This window comes from Hevea brasiliensis, chromosome 3 (genome assembly GCF_030052815.1).
Source record: "Hevea brasiliensis isolate MT/VB/25A 57/8 chromosome 3, ASM3005281v1, whole genome shotgun sequence".
In the NCBI taxonomy this organism is placed as follows: Eukaryota; Viridiplantae; Streptophyta; class Magnoliopsida; order Malpighiales; family Euphorbiaceae; genus Hevea; species Hevea brasiliensis.
The window spans coordinates 89,604,302-89,614,695 of NC_079495.1; the positions used below are offsets into that span (position 1 = coordinate 89,604,302).

The 10,394-nt window shown below is 33.4% G+C and overlaps 1 non-coding gene across 1 annotated transcript; it reads right to left on the reverse strand.

Moving 5' to 3' along the window:
• Window positions 1–9,824: 9,824 nt before the first annotated feature.
• On the reverse strand, window positions 9,825–9,932 carry LOC131178932 (small nucleolar RNA R71). Its single transcript, XR_009147939.1, has one exon. It is a non-coding gene; the product is annotated as a small nucleolar RNA R71 (small nucleolar RNA).
• Between the last annotated feature and the right edge of the window lie 462 nt (window positions 9,933–10,394).

Here is a 10,394-nt window from a genome sequence, read left to right on the forward strand (position 1 = left end):
TCGGGTATCCCAGTATCTTCATGCTCCTACTGTCAACCACTGGACAATGGTCAAATGCATTATGCATTATTTAAAAGTTATGTAATCATATGGGATTTTCTTCTCCAAATCCTCTTACCAACAATTGAGTATTTATAGTGATGCTGACTGGGCAACCAACTTAGATGATCGAAAGTCTATATCGGGTTATGCATTATTCATGGAATGCAACATTGTTTCATGGTGCACTAAAAAGCAGCCCACTATGGCTAAGTCTTCCTTGAAGCGGAATACAAATTTTTGGCTTAAGAACAATGGAGGTCACTTGGGTTCAATCACTGCTCAAAGAAATTGGTCATTACACACACCATACGCTGATTCTATGGTGTGATAATATAGGGGCGACTTATCTCTCAGCAAATCCAATCTTCCATTCCCGAACGAAGCACATTAAAGTTAACTATCATTACATTCGGGATAAGGTGGCCACCAAAGAGTTGCAGGTTCGTTATATATCTACCAAAGATCAATTGGCTGACCTACTTACTAAGGCAGTTTCTCGAGCTAGACATAAGCAACTTCATCAACATCTCACAATTCGATCCTCCCTCGGTTTGAATTGAGGGGGGTGTGATAAGGTTAATGTACTCGATGTTATCCATTAGAATAGCTGTATGTAACCAACGATATTTTTCTTGTAACATACTCTATCACTAGATACTTATCTATATCTGTAACCAAGTATGTGTATCCTGTACAAGACTTCTCATTGAATATAATTCTGCTCATGAACATTCACAAACCCATCACTTAGGAATTTTAATATAAATTCTATAGTTGAAGACAAAATCATGTTCATATAATAAAAGAATAATATATATATATATATATATATATATATATATATATATATATATATATATATTATACTAGTGAAGTTTGGAATATATGTAAAATTAGGATTCTTAAATAGGTTTAAGTAATAAAATTCGTACTGTTTGTACAAGTAAATAAAAGTGCATTGTTAATATTGTAATTATAAAAATAATGAAAATTATGTGTCCTACATATTCATATTTTTATGTCTATAATAACCTATGATATATTTATAATCTACCTATGATATTGCGAAGGGTAAAAAATGAATTTGTCTAAAATACCCTTCAAGATTTATATTATTTACCCAAACACCAATAAATAAGTATTTATAATGACAGAAGCATGAATTCATCTCTATTAATATAAATTTGCAACAGATATATTGTTGTAAATCCATACAAATTTGTCACTAATAACATTTAGCGACAATAAATATATTATCAAATTTATAAATAATTTTAATTTTTAATATTATTCCAATATATATATATATATATATATATATATATATATATATATATATATATATATATATATATATTTCTGTTGGTTTTACTACATTATAATTATATCAGTTACCAATAAAATAATTAATGAATTTATTCAATTTCATAGTAGTATCATTGGCACATGATATAGTACGTCTAAGTAATATGAAATTATATTATTTGTAATAAATGATATTAAAAACTGAAATATAATTATATATATGAATGACCGGAAAATTTATGAACCGAAAAAAATAGTATGAATTATTTATGTTATTAATATTAAGAAACTCAATTTTTTAGTATTATAATAAATAAAAAAATATAATTCTAATTCTAAAATATTAGAAATTCTAATGCTACAAATATTGAAACTAAGATAAAAAAAAATTAATTTGAATTTAGATTGTTAATACGAAAAATAATTTACCGTGTATCTCTATGTTTATAAGTTCCTTGAAAACCATTAATTTTATAAATTAATTAATTAAAATAATATAAAATTTATTTGGTAATTTGGATCAATTTGTATGAAATATTAAGACTTGTGTTTTACTAATCTCATCTTTCATTTTTTTAAAAATATTTAAAAATTATTACCTTATTCACGATTGTTTTAGAAATTATTTTGTAATTTTAATTTTAGAATTATTTCATTTAATTTTAATAATTTTTTATAATACTAATAAAAATCTAATACTATTTAATATATTAAAAAATAATCCCTTATAAATAATCTTACGTGAACCAAAAAATAGAAAAAGGAATGTTAATTCAAGACACTATTTAGGACATCATAAAATTCTAGATTTATGACAGTAATAATTTAATTTAATTAAATATTAAAAATCAATATATTATAGTAATATTATCTTATATACAAAAAAAAATAATAAAAAGTTACATAAAAAAATCATGAGTACGTAAATAAGTATAAATGACGTGCAATACACATTGCAAAATTAAATGTATGAAGAGGGGATATTAGGTTGGACAAAATACCCTTAACCCTTTATTTTATTTTCAATTTACATTTTTTTATTAATTTTAGAATTTAAATAAATTTTTAATTATTATTTAATCCTACTTTTACTTAACTTCTTCTTAATTAAATTTTTTTATTATAATCTAAAATAAAAATTTTGTAAAAAATAATTAAGTAAAATCATAAATTCTTTTTTTTTTTTTAAATGCGCTTTCCATTATTTTAAAAAAATTTAATGATTTTATAAAAAAAGGAATTAACGAAAAAAAAAAATAGAAGTTATAATATACCATATATAAAAGCATTGTTATAATTAGTTTGACTCTTTGTACTATACTATATACAAGCGTCAAAAAAAAATCAATGCTTATGAAAAATATCTAGTGAAAAAAAAAAAGGATTAATTATAAAAATATAATTAAGATTGAAATAATAGGAAATAAAATATTTTCAGAGACAAACTCCAATAAATTTTTTTTATAATTTATAAGAACAAAAAAAAAAAAAAAACAGCTTTCTTTCTTTGAGAGAAAGCTTACAAGAGTAAAAAAAAATGTATTTGCTTTGTGTTTGATGATGATGATGAGGACGACCACGATGTCACAAAACAAGGGAGAGATGGGAGAGGACCTGCAGTGTATTAGCTCAAGGAGTAATAAGGACGAGTCCGCCTCTCAGGAGAAATAAGGATGCCGTGTTTTTAGGCTTGAGTAAAGGAGTGATAAGGTGAATTCTGTAAATATTGTATATTTGAATGAGTCTTTGTGGTTGAGATTCTTTGGGTAATTCGTTCCCTTCCAAGTGATAGTCTTCATTATTTTTCTCCTCTTTAGTGATAGTCTTCATTATTTTTCTCCTCTTTTTCAGCAACCTCTGTTATTATTCTTTTTATTTAAGCTGAATGTATACTGTCAATTGGATTATTGAGGTTTCACATTAATAAAATTACATCTTCTTCACTTTGTTATCTTGGTATCAGAGCCTCAACGACCGCTTCACCATGGCTTCTTCTCTGAATGTAGCCAATTTTGTTACCTTAAAGCTCAAACAATCAAACTATCCTCTGTGGAGAGAACAACTTTTGAGTTTAGTGAAAGTCGTGAATTGTCGGATCATTTGGTTAATGGCTTTCTGAAGATCGAAATTGCTACCCTCCCAATCCAATTCCGTAAAACTATCAACCACAAAGAATCGACATCTTCAAGGCGTGGCAAAAGTCTGATAGATTACTTCGTGGGTGGATCTATGGCACCCTTAGTGAGGAATCACTCGGACTTGTCATCGGACTAGAAACAGTTCATACTGTTTGGAGTGCATTAAAAGATGCATATGCACAAGATTCTCAAGAGAGGGAATTTACCCTCAGACAGCAATTGACCTATTTTCACAAAGATGAAAATCGGTCCATCATCAACATCTGCGTTTGTTTAAAGAACTCATGACGCTTTAGCCGCTTATCGGGAAAAAGTACCCGATGAAGAAAAAGTCTTTTGTCTCCTTACCAGTCTGGGACCCCAGTACGAAACGTTTACTACGACGATGCTTAAACCACCGCGACCCAATTTTAATGAACTGGTCTCTCAACTTAAGAATTTAGACCAGCGACGAGTGTGGTTTTCCACACAGAACGAATCTGGTCTTGATCAAATTTCGCATGTGGCTTTTTATGGAAATCAACAGAATTCATCCAGTAATTCCTCGAATCGGGCCCTAGATTTAATTCCCAAGGGCGTGGTTTTCAAGCCCAAAGAAACGCAAAACCCTTTTCCAAACAAAGAGTCGTATTCTTCCCAACGGCGACCTCCCGGGTCGTAGAAGAATGACACCAAATGAACGAGTCGTATAAGAACGACGTGTGTCAATACTGCAACAGAGATGGTCACATCGCGAAGATTTGCTGGTGGATTCCACAAGAAAAACAAAGCAGCCCTGCTCAAGCTCTTTCGGCACTCACATTGGATACTGATGTTGTAGATACCGATCAAGCTGCGTACTGCATCGAATCATATGACAGGTAACAAAAATCTATTCCATAAACTTACTGACTATTATGGACCTGATTCCATAACCATCGGCGATGGAACGTTTCTATCCATCGATGGTGTTGGAATGACGTCTATAGAACATAAGCAAAAATTATCACTTTCAAATGTCTTTTCGTTCTCGATCTAAAAAGAATTTACTTTTCAGTAGGCCAATTAATGTATGATTATCCCGTGAATTGTGAATTTTCTAATGTTTCTATTTCTCATAAGGATCGACAGACGGGACAGGTACTGCTACAAGGGCCACGGAAAAATAACCTTTATATCTTGTCAGGGAATCCGAAAGCATATTTTTCTAATCGATTTAGGTCTGGAACAGCAGACATATGGCATCAACGATTAGGACACCCTCAACCTTCTGCGATTTCTATTTTGTTTAATAAGAACCTTATTGATGTTAAAGGTTCCTTGCATTCTAAATTTTTATGTGATAGCTGCCAATTAGGCAAATTGAGCAAATTTCCATTTAGTTTGTCTTCCAATAAAAGTACCACTGTATTTGAAAAAGTTCATTGTGATTTATGGGGACCAGCCCCTGTTTTATCTTTTGCCAAATTTAAATATTATGCTTGCTTGGTAGATGACTATTCTAAATACTCTTGGCTTATACCACTAAAGAAAAAATCGGATTTCTTTGTTGCTTATAAAGCTTTTGAACAGTTTGTGCTAAGACAATTTGGGAAGACCATCAAGGTTTTCCATTCCGATGGAGGAGGTGAGTTTTTGAATAATGCTTTATCTTCACATTTTCTTTCACAAGGTATTAAACATCAAGTGTCGTGTCCTCATACACCCGAGCAAGCAAACTTTGTCGAACGATTTACACCGCTTTATTCGTGAATTAGGATTGACGATGATGTATCATAGTCATGTGCCATTGTCTATGTGGGTCGATGCTTTTCAAACTGCTGTTTTTTAATAAATAGGTTGCCTACTTGTACTGCTAGGGAATGAAACACCATATTTTAAATTGCATGGAACTCATTTTGATTATAGCTCCCTACGTGTCTTTGGTTCTAAGTGTTTTCCATATATATGGGACACAAGAGGTCATAAGTTTGATCCTAAGTCTTGTTTATGTGTTTTTATAGGGTATAGTGAAAAACACAAAGGTTACAAATGTTTCAATCCCAAAACTAAGAAAATAATAATATCTCGACATGTGAGCTTTGATGAAAATGTTTTTCCGTATAAATCTGCATCTCCTAATAAAATGTTTGTTGACAGGCTTATGGATTCTTGGTTACAATCTCACGAGATTACGATTTTCCACTAAGTTCGAAGAAAGTGCAGTCCGGATGTATTACCGTTCCTATACCAAAGAACACATGACAATCGGAGTATATGAGATCATGAAACAGAATCTTATCCTACAAGTGAGTCTCCACTAGCAGCTCATCATTCACACTCTGATGATGTTCAAGATGACTGTATGCATCTATAACAGGCTGAACAGGAGCATCTGTCTCCACCTCCATTGTTTTTATCAAATAGAGTTAAAGACACAGTTCAAAATTCCTTAGCAAAGAGAGGACATTGTTGGTAAACAAGTTGCTGCAATTGAATCATACTCGGTGTTTTTGTAATATCCAACTAATACTCAAGTACATTGTACTTCTATGATTGATGGTACTGTAATCAGTCTACCAACAGATCATACGGATCAAGAAGAGTTGCTTCCTTAAGTCTGTACATCATCTATGGCTGAAATATCACCGAACAAGTTCAGGACGAAGCATTGCAGCCTCGACATTCGATGGTCACCAGGTCACAGTCCGGAATAGTTAAGCCAAACCCAAAGTATGCTTTACATGTGTCTATATCTCCTGATATACCTCCTGAGCCTAAAACTGTTAAGAGTGCTCTTGCACATCCAGGTTGGAAACAGGCTATGATAGAGGAGTATCAAGCTTTACAGTCAAACCACACTTGGGAACTTGTTCCTAGACCAGAGCATGTAAATATAATAGGGTGTAAGTGGGTTTTTAAAGCTAAAATAAATTCTGATGGGCATTTGGATAGATTGAAAGCTAGACTAGTTGCCAAGGGGTTTCATCAACTAGATGGTGTTGATTACACCGAAACCTACTCCCCTGTTATTAAACCAGGAACCATACGCTTAGTTCTTTCTGTGGCTTTAGTGAAAAATTGGCCAATTCGCCAATTAGACGTGAAAAATGCATTTTTGCATGGATTTATAACAGAAGATTTATATATGGATCAGCCACCTGGAATGAAAGATCCTAATTATCCTAATCATGTTTGCAAATTACAGCGAGCATTGTATGGTTTAAAACAGGCTCCGAGAGCCTGGTTTAATAGGTTGAGTATGTTTTTAATTGATTATGGTTTTTTTTGCAGTTTAGCTGATCCATCCTTGTTTGTCATGCATACATCGACAGGTGTATTAGTTTTATTAATTTACGTGGATGATATGTTGTTAACAGGATCGTCTATGGCTCTAGTTCAGAATTTTTTGCAGGTCTTAAGCAAGGAGTTTTCCATGAAAGACCTTGGGCCATTGCATCATTTTCTAGGCATTCAAATTCAATCGACTGACTCTGGGTTACAATTGAATCAAACCCGTTATGCCTATTCAATTTTGGAAAGAGCTCAGATGGTGGATTGTCAACCGATGCCCACTCCACTTGTTCAGCGACACGATGCTGTTACAGACCCGACACCAGTAGCTGATCCCACCTTCTTTCGAGGGCTTGTGGGTTCGTTACAGTATTTGACACTAACCCGACCGGATTTGTCCTATAGTGTCAACTATATTTCTCAATTCATGCACAGTCCAACTTTGTCTCACTTAAAATATGTTCGTCGTATATTACGATATCTCAAAGGAACAATACATTTTGGCTTGTTTTTTAAAAAAGATACCTCACTTGTTCTTAGTGCATTTTCTGATGCAGACTGGGCCGGATGTCCAACCACACGACGGTCTACTACAGGCTACTGTACTTTTCTTGGTTGCAATATCATTTCCTGGTGTGCCAAGAAACAACACACTGTTGCGCGTTCTAGCACTGAGGCCGAGTATCGTTCCATGGCTCACACTGCAGCCGAGCTTACTTGGCTTGGATATCTCTTACAGGACTTTGATGCATACATTTTGCATAATCATTTAGGTTTAATTTCATAGCTATTTTATTTGATTATTAGTCACTTTTAGCTAATTTCATTAGTTATTTAGTTAGTTTTCCATAATTGTCAATTTTGGATTAATTTGTAATTTTTACTTTGTTTTGTAGGAAAATTGGTGTTTTTGAAGGACTAAAGAGAATTTTGCCATTGAGGAGTGTCTTCTACAAAGCAAAGATGTCAAAAACAAGTTTTCAAGCTGAAATATGCATTGACCAAACTGTGCATAACTTGCCGCATAAGCTATGCAGATCTGCATAAGGAGAAAGATCACTGTTCCAGAACCAGCCGAAATGTGCATAAGGAGACTGCATAGCTTATGCACATTCTCGCCTCCCTTATGCACATTCACGAAATTGTGCATAACCTATGCACCAAGTCATGCAGCTTCGCATAAGTGACCCAGAACCAGCCGAAAACTGCATAAGGGACTGCATAACTTATGCAGTCCACTTATGCGATCCATGAAGAGTTCATTAATGAGTCACGTGAGATTCCTCAAATAATTCCTCCTAGAACATACCATTTTAGGGCTCCATGTCAGAAAATGCTATAAATAGTCCCATTTTCTCATTTTAGAAGGGAGGCAAGGAGAAAAGAAGAAGAGGAGAAGAGAGGCAGAATTTGAGGAGTCATTTTCACCTTCCACACCATTTTTAACCAAGATTTGCAGATTTCTTCCTTCCTTTACATTTTTCTACATTTCTAGTATTTAATTTCTTACTTCGTAGCTTAGATTAAAGCTTTATTTCCATTTAAACTCATCATATCTTGTAATCATTATGGATAGTGAGTAGTTTACTTTTGATTCTGGAGTAAGGGATGTAATATTTTAGTTATTTTTGTGGATTTGAACTGGGTTAGTCCCAATTTAATGAATTTATGAGGTTTAATCCATTTCTTGTGTGCTTATTCACATGCTTAATGAAGGGCCCCATTAAGTTATGTTCTTAATCCTTGGTTGAAGCACCGAAAGGAGAAAACCAAGTGATAGTTAATCAAGAAATTGGACTTAATTAACTTAGATCTAGAAATAGACTAAGGGTTAAGAGGGTTTTAATAGATTGATTAAAGAACCTAATGGGTCTTGGTTAATTTTAACTCCACGAAAGTAGGATTAAGTTAATTAAGGCACTCTTTGTCTCACTCGAAAGAGTTTTCAAAGGATTTTAGAATTAATCTCCTTTAAACCCATAAATTTCATGGATTGGGCTAGCTAGGGAAAATCCCAAAATAGCTTGAATATGAAATCCCGAACTCCGGAATCGCCTTTTTATCATTGTTAATTTCTAATCGAATTTAATTACTTGCCATTTTGAATATTGCCATATTTGAACTTGCTTACTTCAATTTGATGCAATTTTAGTTTAATTAATACATTGTTGAATAGAATATTAATTTTGCACATTTAAATTGCATATCCCATTACCCATTAATTTACTACTTTAAATACTTCGATTTAGTCAACTTTTATATCAAAAATTCAATCATTAACACGACTCCTCGTGGGATCGATATTTTTCTATACTACTTGTACGACCCGTGCACTTGCGGTTGGGACGCATCAAGTTTTTGGCGCCGTTGCCGGGGAGTTGTTTGTTTAAGATTGAATTCTTGATCATTTTAGTTGTTTTTAGTTTTATTTTTGTTATCTTTTCATTTTTGTGTTTGTTTGTTCTTTTTCAGGTACTTTTAATCTTTTATGAGAAGAGCTAGAAGCTCAAGTGATACATCCTTGTTGTTCAATCCTGAAATAGAGAAATTTTGTAAGGCCAACAAGAAAGAAACCAGAAAAAGGAAGGAAGCTTTGAGAGAAACCGAAATTAAAGCAGATATGGCTGATGAAAGAATTAGAATTGGTGTTGGTAATGCTGGAAATGGTCAAAACAATGAAAATGAAGCCCAAGGAGAAGAAGTTGTTAATGCAAACGTGCCTAGGGGAAGTATGATGGATCATGCTTTTCCACGTTTTGATGATTTGAGAGAGAGCATAGCAAGACCAAGGATTGATGCAAATAGTTACAAGATGGATTTTGGAGTTCTTAAAATGATTCAGAATTCTCAATTTGGAGGACATCCTTCTGAAAATCCACACACACATCTGAAGAAGTTTGCTATGATTTGTGACATGCAAAAACAACCTGGAGTATCTGATGATGCAGCAAGGCTAAAATTGTTTCCATTCTCTTTGAAAGATAGAGCATTGGATTGGCTTGATTCTTTACCTCACAACTCAATTACAAATTGGGAGCAGCTCACTGATGTATTTCTTGCCCAATACTTTCCACCTGGAAAAACTCAAGAGTTGAGGAATCAAATGATTGCTTTTAGACCAAGAGAAGATGAGACTCTTTATGAGTCATGGATGAGATGGAAGGAGTTGGAGAGACAATGTCCACATCATGCCATTCCTAAATGGATGATAAACCGAATTTTTACACAAATGTCACTCCTGCTATCGGAGGAATCATTGATGCTCAAGCGGAGGGGAATTCATCATTAAGTATGAAGATGAAGCTTATGATTTATTAGAGAAAATAGCAAAGAATCATCTATGGAGTAGTCCAAGAGGGTCAACTCCAACTCAAAAAAGGCTAGTTTCTTGAATGTATGAGCTTGATCCATTCTACATGATCAATGCCAAATTGGATGCACTCACTAATGTCCTTGCTAAGAAAATGGAGGATTTAAGTATGCTAGTCAGTTCATCATCATGCTCTGGAAGTTCTTAACAATTTACTTATGCAGAAGGAACAATGAGCTGTGGAGTAGATTATCCTTCATATGCTTGGAGGAATCATCCCAATTTTTCATGGGAGAATCAGCAAAATCAAGCTTCAACTCAAAACTTTCCATCACAACAACAAGAGC